Genomic DNA, 9,334 nt, shown 5'->3' on the forward strand with positions numbered 1-9,334 from the left:
CCACACCACCAACCAACTGGGTATCCTATAATTCAACTCAATTCTGATTCTATTTACAGGAGACAACCTCCGACCCAGGGTACAGCCAGTCACAGACACCCAGATACCAGTCACAAGCTCAGGTTGTCATCTGGACTTCTGAGGAACTGGCTGCAAATTGGAGGTTCCCAGGACCCTTTGTTTAGACTTCAGATACCAGTCAAAAGTCCAGGTTATTATCTCAACCTCTGACCTAATGGCTATAAAGCAGTGTCCAATAACACCCTCCTTGGGTTTGCCTAACTTCCTACAGCACAGAACTCAAGCCATCCATTTACTCATTACTCTGTTGGTTATTTTAAAATCATATAACTCAGGAATAGGCAGAGAGAAGAGATGCCACAGGCAAAGTATGGGTAAAGGGCTAAGCATTTTGGTGCTCTCTACAGGTACACTTCTTTCCAGGAGTCTCCACCTGTCTACCACCAACCTGGAGGCTCTTAGAATGCAGGCATTTTGGATTTTTATGATGGCTTCATTGCTTAGGCATGGTTGATTAAATCACTGACCATTGGCAACTGATTCATCCTCCAGCAGCCATGCTGTCTCTGTAGGTCAGAGGTTTTTTGGAGAGAAACAAGAAGTTTGTGGAATTGGAATCAAAGCTCCAACCCTCAAATCACAGGGTTGTTTCTCCTGACAACCAGTTCCCAGCCCAAAAGTTACCTCCTTAACATAACAAATACATTTTTTGTCACAATTATGACTTAAGAAATTCCAAAGGTTTAGGAGCTGTGAGTCAGAGGCAAGAAGACCTAATATATATTTCTCATTAGAAATCACAGTACCACAGAAAAGAATCCCAACACTATGTATAAGATCAAGCATCCCCTGCTGCACCATTTCTGAAGCCAGTAAGATCCTGAAGAGAGGATCCAGCTAATCTGTGTCCCAACACTCAAACCACGGAAACTGAGATAATTATTGTTGTTTTAAGCCTCTAAGCTCACAATGATTTGATACATAGCAGAAGACTAATGAAATCTTAACCTTATTTTTCTTTTTTTAAAAGGGCTCTTCTTAGTCAACTAAATTGGTAGCATGTGAAATAAGTATTGGTAACAAACCACATTCTAAAACCACATTTAAAGCTATTTTTCCATGATGTCAGGATATATTTATCCATAGAGGTACATTCTTTTGAGTTAAAGAATTGTGGTTTTAGAAACTATGCTAAACATTAAAAGCCATTATCTTCAATTAACATTCTTAGTTATTAATTTATTTGCTTACTTTCTAAACATTTAATGCATGCCAACTATAGACCTAGTATGCATTTGGCATTGATTTACAGAGGTGAACAAAATATATATGATTCTTACCCTTCAGAATTTAAAGTCTGAGGGTTGGAGACAGACATAAATACAAAAGGTTAAAAAAATCAGAAACAACTAAGCATATAATTATAATTACTCAATAAATATTTATTAAGCCTTATTTCAACTACTGAATGTATATTTATTTGTAGGGTTAATCATGGGAGAAATATAGTCCATATTTAGAAGGGCTACAATATCTGGTGGAAAAATATAAGATTTGTAAATAAGTAATTATTCCATGATAATTATTTTCTTGGTATTAAAACAGTAAAAGATATAGCATAGAGCAGTGGGTTGGCAAACTCATTAGTCAACAGAGCCAAATATCAATAGTACAACAATTGAAATTTCTTTTGAGAGCCAAATTTTTTAAACTTAAACATCTTCTAGCGCCACTTTTTCAAAATAGACTCGCCCAGGCCATGGTATTTTGTGGAAGAGCCACACTCAAGGGGCCAAAGTGCTGTATGTGGCTCAAAAGTCACAGTTTGCCAACCATGGGCATAGAGTGTCAAACTCTACCCAGAGAATTCAGGGAGGGCTTCACAGCAGAGGTGTCATTTTATATGGAATATGTGGATGGGTTGGCCAAGTACCTCCATGTGTGGAAGAACTTTCTATTTAACCTTGTTATACTTCTTTAAGGACTATTTTGCTAAGAAATTTGAGTTTTGAAGCAATTAAAACTATTTAAGATTTTGTTAATAAAAAGAATAAAAACAGAAGTGTGATTGATATAAAACTATATCCCTGAAACACAAATTGAATTATATAAACTTGGACATAAACTTGGTACTATCAGCACCAACAGAATATAGATCAGTAACAAGTCAGTTAAGTTCTGCAGGGGTAGATGTAGGGAGAGACAGAGAATTAGTCCTAATAGTTTGTTTGTTCTCTAAGGAAGGACTGAAGTAGAAAACTTTAACCAAATGAAATGAAATGATAATAATTAACTGAGTAGCATAACTCCAAGCTGGGCTTTACATCTATAATAATAAAAGCATATTATGCTAATTACACCAGATGTCCTTCCAAATGTCCTTCTGGACAAAGCCAGGAATACGAGGGAAGCCGGTGCCAGCAGCAGGGGAAAGGAAGGCCTACTCTTGCACAAATTTTGTGCCTCGAACCTCTAGTAAAACATATAAAAGGACTGTCCTAAATCAAACATTCACACTCACCTTTATGGAACAATAGAGGCCCAGTGCATCAATTCATGCACCAATGGGCTCCCTTGGCCTGGCCTGAGTGATCAGGCTGAAACCAGCTCTCCGACATCCCCTAAAAAGTCCCAGATTTCGAGAAGACATAGTCCAGGACCCAATTAGTGCATGATCAGGGCTGGGGAGGGATGTGGAAGGTTGGCCAGCAGGGAAGAGAATGCAGAAGGGCTCCATGACTGGACCCCAGCAGCACACTAACCTACCAGTTGGAGTATCTGTCTCCTGGTGGTCAGTGCACATTATAGCAGCTGGCCGACCTGTTGACTGTCTGCCTCCTGGTGGTCAGTGAACATCATAGTGAGTTGGTTGAGCATATCTATACTATTAGCATATCATTAGCATATTATACTTTGATTGGTTGAATGGCCGATGGAATAACCAGACATTTAGATTATTAGGCTTTTATTATATAGGATGCTTCTCTACAGCCCAGTCTGGATGGGTCCGTCTATAATAATAAAAGCATAATATAGACTAATCAGACTGGTCATCCTTCTGGACATCCTTCAGGATGAAGCCAGGGCTGCAAGAGAAGTCAGGGTCCCAGGCTCCTGCTGGCAGCTGGAGGGAAGACCAGGGTCCCGGGTACCAGAGAGAAGGCGGTGCCAGCAGCCGGGGGAAAGAAGGCCTACTCTTGCATGCATTTTGTGCATTGGGCCTGTAGTTTACTGATAAAAGAGAAACACCCTTCTCTATGCTCTACTATTTTTAACACAGCAAATGCTAGAAAATGAGTAACCACAGAAATAAGGCCAAATGAACATCAGGCAACTTAAACAATTTACTCATAGGGATCTGATTCTTAGGTCCTTTTAGAGACCATTTATCCTGTCTTAAACATAATTCTCATAAGCTATCTCATTTGCTTTCCTAACCTAGGAAAAGTTAGAAGCACTTCATTGTGCCTTTCAAACAATGTTACTGTCAGCTTTCAAAGACTTTGCATTTTATTCTATAAAAAAGAAGAAAGAATCTTTGATGTGGGAAAAAAATTAGCTTTATCTATGCTTCAGAGAAAAAGTCTAAAAAGAAAAAAAGTCAGTGTCTCTTGCGAATGCATTTAATGATTTATTTCCAATAAACAGAAAAATATTAACTAGTTGTTTTGCATTTGGTGAGGGCATTGTTTTCCCGGTTGTACTCTGCTCCTTTGCAACAGAAAACGGAATCTCATGAAGAATGTTATAATCATGCTCACCTCCAGAAATAATAATTTTTTAAGTTATTATGTTTGGCCAAGTTTTAATATTTAGAGAAGATTTTATGTCTATCTTATTGATTTTTTTTTAAAGGACTATATTTTTAGAAAAGGTAGAATACCAGTTCAAAGGAATCACAGAGTAAATCATCATTAGCATCATAAAAATAGCCCTGTTTAAAGCGTTTAAAGCTTAACTGGGGTTCCAGTTTCTCCCGTAGACTAAAGGTAACTCTAAAAAAAGAACAGCTGGATGCTATAGGCTTCAAGTATAATGACCGCTATCATTCAAACAAGTTAGAAAGCATTGGCAGCTATTTTAGACCTCTAGCATACCAATGTCCAGAATTTTGACCTTGATCAAAGATATGTAGCTAAACCTACAATTATTTTTTTATTACAATAATTCCCAGTTGCTGATGGTCTCAGGATCATGCTTCATTTGATTTTTTAAGCAGATTTTAACTATTAAGATTTGTAAATATAGCTTATGAAGAAAAACGAAAGCACCGATATTTCAATTTAAGTGTCCTAGCCATATAAAATTAATTATGCAGACCATATTAATCTATTTCACTATATTGTTTTCATAATAAACAAAATTTGTATATCTTATTCTGAATTCAAATAAATGTAGGCCATGTAAAAATGCTTATAGGAAAATTTTCTCCCTTAAGTCTTTAAGCTAAGTGCATGGACCAAGGCAAAACGGTACAACTAGAGCCAAAGATTTTATTGTAACTCAACATGAAACTAGTGTAACTTTGTTTTAGTGAAAGGAGATATAAGGACTTGAAAGAAAAAGAGATGTTTTATATACCTTTAATATACCTTTTATATACCTTTATATACCTGAGTTTGTCTTTTTCATTTAAATTATATATTAGATTTGTTCATTAATCAAAACTTACAGAGCATCCAAAGTTTAGGTGAAAAAAACAAATAAATAAGAAGAAAAAAAACCTGAAAGGTGGGTATACACATAGTAGTGGTGGGTCTCTCTCCAAGAAAGAGTCTATACTCTGCCTTTAGAGTAGATTTTTTAAAATCTTCATCTGAAGATATGTTTTAGAGAGAGGAAGGGAGGGGAGGGATGAAGGGAGGAGGAGGGAGAAAGAGAAAGGAAGAGAGAAAGGAGAGGTAGGAGGGGAGGGGAGGAGAGGAGAGATAAGGGGGAGAGGGAAAGGGAGAGAAAGAAGGTAAGGGAAAGGGAAAGAGGAAGGGAGATAGAGGGCAAAGGGAGGGAGGGAAGAAGGAGGGAGGGAGATAGGGAGGGAGAAGGAGGGAGAGAGGGAGAGAGAGAGAGTGCAAGCGCATGTGAAAGAGAAATATTGATTGTTTGCCTCCTGTATGCACCACTGCTGGGGGAGGGAACTGCAACCTAGGTATGTGTCCTGACTTGAACTGGCAACCTTCTTTGGTGGATGGAATAATGCTCCAACCAACTGAGTCATCCGATTACGGCTATAATACATTACTTGTATAAAGATGAGTAATTTGTGATTTTTTTTTCATGATGAGGATCAAGTAAAATTGGTAGTTTGTTTATGATATTTTGTTACATTTTTTGCTATAGTGTTCTGAGAAATTAAGTTTTTTCTCACTGGAAAATTTACTTTGGGACAGTTGGAAGAAACAGTGCCTCAGGCATCATGGTAGTCCTGCCCTCATTGAACATATAGATCTATTATACTACCAGCTAAAGAAGTTGTATGAGATTGTCCAGTACTAAAATTTTCTTGTGCTTTAATTTTTACCCCATGAAAAAAGATTATATTACTTATTTGAGATTGTTGTTTGGAGGATTAAATAGAATACTATTTGTACTGAATTTAGCACAGAGCATGGCACATGTAATTACTTTATAAAGACTGTTTATTCTTAGTGATAGTTTTTATGACCTCAAGTACTCTACAATTAGTAAGGAAACCAGGCACTACAGTGAACAGTGGGTAGCAACACTTGTACATTTAATCAAAATGAATCCAAACATATATCAAAAGAGATCTTTTTTTTTAATTCTATCTCTTCCCCTTCCTCTTTTACAATAGATTTTAGATCTTAATTGGTACAGCCATTATGGAAAATAATATGGAGTTTCCTCACAAAATAAAGAATTGAGCTAACATATGACCCAATGACCTCTCTTCTGGGTCCTATCCAAAAAATTTGAAAACACTTATTTGTAAAGATGCTTGAGTACATTAGAAAATGAGGGGATTATGCCATCAGAATATTGCTGAAAACTTTCAGGCAAAGTCTGCTAGAGTCAGAGGTGCTCCAGCTCACAGGGAGAAGCCAGACTACCTTTGTGACTGTTTGCTAATAAGTGTTTGCATGAGTTGCAAAATTTGTTCCAGGCATGTAATAGGTGTCCAATAATATTTGTGGAGTAAACAAATTGCCATAGGAAATAGAAAGAAGAAAAAACACACACATACACACTACTATTTTTCATTTGCAAAAGAGGAAATGTAGCTGGACTGGAAATTGAACACCCAGTAAAATTTATTTACTAAGTGGGCTTCTAACACAATGGGAAACCCAGCATGGATAGCAAGCTAGCTGGATTGGTAGAGAAATAAATAAACACTTTCACTGTTGCTTATGTCCGTTTATAATGGTGAAAGGGCTCATGTACCTCCTCCTTCCATTCCTAACCTCTTCTTAAAATTGGGCATAATGCACTCTCTGGTGGCACATTCCAGGGGACACCAAGTTAAGTATCTCCCTTGAGCCCAATTACATCCTCTTTCAAATAGGAGCCCTGCTATTCTCACAAAGTCACAGCCTCGCGAGGAATAGCAGCTGCAGCAGCAGCTGTGATGCTGAATAGAACCTTAAGTAAGTAGCCTAGAAGACCAGTGAACAATGAGTGATAATAAACCAACTACAATTAGTAATAAAAGCCTTAAAATAACTGTACTCATGAGATAGTACTGGTCATATCCTTGCTGTGTTCTGAAAATAATAGAATCTTTTTTTTTTCTCCCACCAGTGTAACTACAATGGTAATTAAAAGCTGATTTAGGATCAAAGGCAATCTCAAGGTTATAAATGTAAGTAGCTGGCTCTGAAAGTTTAGGTATTTTGCACATGGCATCTCTTCATCTTAAAAAAAAAAGAAGTGGGGTGAGAGTTTTGAAGAAAGCTTCAATAAATGAGCTAAGTGAGATGACATATGAAGTAAATCACTCATTCAATACAAAATATTTTTCATTTCTAAATCATGGGGGGGGTGGGGGATGGAGAGTCCTGGCTAAGGTGGCTAAGTTAACTGAGTGTCATCCCATGCACTGAGAGGTTGCTTGCTCAATTCCCTGTCTGGGCACATGCCCAGGTTGCATTCTTGATCCCCAGTAGGGGGCATGCAGGAGGCAGCGGATTGATGATTCTTATCATTGATGTTTCTCTCTTCCTCTCTTTTCCTCTCTGTAATCAATAAAAACATATTGTATTTTATAAAAATAAAACATTTGGGGGAGAAAGGACACAACGTAGCATGGCTGATTATGAAGAGGGAACAATTTTATTACTAAACACCGTGATATAAGATGTGAAAGGAAGTGGGAAATGGTGGTGAATAATGTAGGCAAAAGTAGTTGGATAATGCTAAATGGAAGAGACAGCATTTGGTTAAACCCAGAAAGTCTCTACCTCTTGCTGTGTGATATAAATATCTATCTATTTTTGCAGTTTTCTCTTTGTTTCATCATCATTTCCTTTCCCAGATTTAAAAATTGTTTACTTGAAGAAATCATCATGTCTAGATACAAACACAAAACCATAGGGGTGAGAATGTATTAAAATCATGGAAGAGCAATGTTAAAAAAATGTTATGTTATTTCAGAGCTTTGGAATTAGCATAATATTAAATTAACAGGGCGTTCCCAAGGAAAGCATATGTAACCCCATGTAGATAGTACTAGAAACAGAGACCAAAACACAGACAGATTTGTCCTCACAGAGTTCAAAGCTCAGGTGGACAGCCAGACATTAATCCACTAATGCCACACATCCCACATTTAGTGACAACAATGTTCACAAGGAAGTCTAGGAGGCCACAGATTCATCTAGTCCAGAGAAGATGCTTAGGCTGACATAGAGCAAACCCCTGAGCTAACCAGGTGAAGGGGCCATGAGGATGGAGAGGGGTAGTGATATCTGCCTTTACAGAAAGAGTTCCATGGCTACAGGTGGCGTGGCATATACAAGGGACTTACAAAAAAATTGTTTTTTTTTCCTACAAGGAAGGTATTTTGAAAATGTGACTGTTGTGTTAGTTAAGCAGAAAAGGGAAATCTCTGACATGAGTATTTTCTTCTTCCTGTGTGCTGCCAGATCCTTTTGTGAGTTGAGACATGGCCTCAGAATTCTATACCTTGCACTCCAGGAATCCACAGTGCAAATAGCAGCATACTTATTAGCCCTATCATAGAGGAAAGAAACAAGTCTTTATTAATTTGTATGTCCCCTCGGTCCAAGTTCTTTTCACAAGATTAAATCCTCAATAAACAATGAATCACACAAAACATGAAAGAAGATCATGAACTTGGACACTGAAAGGATAATAAGGCTATGCTTTATTCATTTGTTAAAACTGTTAACACCTAAAAATTATTAAGGATTTTTTCAGGTTCTGGAAGATAGAGTCACATCCAGATAGAAAAAGTCTTCAATCTAAGGGTGTATAAATGCTAATGAGGTTGAAAGAGATCATAATACAATTATTAAATCAGTAAATAAACATAATATATGTGGTAAATGCATAAAACAAAAATGGAGTGATGACAGAATAATATATGTTGGTCAGAAAAGCTCTTTTGCATTAAATAATATCTGAGCTGAGATGTGAATGAAGGATGAGAGCAAGTCCACTTCAGGGAGCAGAGATAAAGAGCAGACAGACACAGAAATCTCAGTTGAGAAGGATGCTTGTGCTGGCTGGACAGTGGTGAGCAAGCAGGAGGCAGGTGTCACAGGGCTGGAGAGTTCAAGCAAGAATAAACTCAAGCAAGACCTTTGAGATCCAGGTGAAGAGTTTCAGCTGTCTTCTGACACCAAGGGGAAATGTATGAATGGTTTTGGCAGGAAATGCCACCATGGGATGCATAATTTACAGAGATCCTTCTGAAAGTTTGGTGGAGAATGACATTGCAGAGGGGCCTGATATCAGGAAAATACTCCCAGCACCAATGATCATCTGGCTCTGTAAATAGAGATACTCTTTCTGTCCTGGCTGTGAGAAAAAAAGGAAATAAAGTAGAACTAACATGTCAACTCACTGAAGTGAAAATGGAACATCTGACAGAAAATGATTATGCCATGATTCTGTTATTTAACAGAAGCAAAATAAATTAAAAAGTGAATGAACAAATGAGTAAATGAGTAAATCACACCCAGACATGAACTTAGACATTTATTTGTACAAGGTCTACAAGCATCATGGGTCAACCATAGAATACCTATCCCTAAATAAGATCCTTCAATTTGAACTATTACTTATAACAGAATACTATCCCCAATTTCCATTCCATCACATGAATATTTTA

The 9,334-nt window shown here is 37.4% G+C and overlaps 1 long non-coding RNA gene across 1 annotated transcript; it reads left to right on the top strand.

Moving 5' to 3' along the window:
* Positions 1-3,063: 3,063 nt before the first annotated feature.
* Positions 3,064-3,250, top strand: LOC118711729. Its single transcript, XR_006740742.1, has 2 exons — positions 3,064-3,118; positions 3,157-3,250. It is a non-coding gene; the product is annotated as an uncharacterized LOC118711729 (long non-coding RNA).
* The last annotated feature ends 6,084 nt before the right edge of the window (positions 3,251-9,334 follow it).

This window comes from Pipistrellus kuhlii, unplaced genomic scaffold (genome assembly GCF_014108245.1).
Source record: "Pipistrellus kuhlii isolate mPipKuh1 unplaced genomic scaffold, mPipKuh1.p scaffold_m20_p_8, whole genome shotgun sequence".
In the NCBI taxonomy this organism is placed as follows: Eukaryota; Metazoa; Chordata; class Mammalia; order Chiroptera; family Vespertilionidae; genus Pipistrellus; species Pipistrellus kuhlii.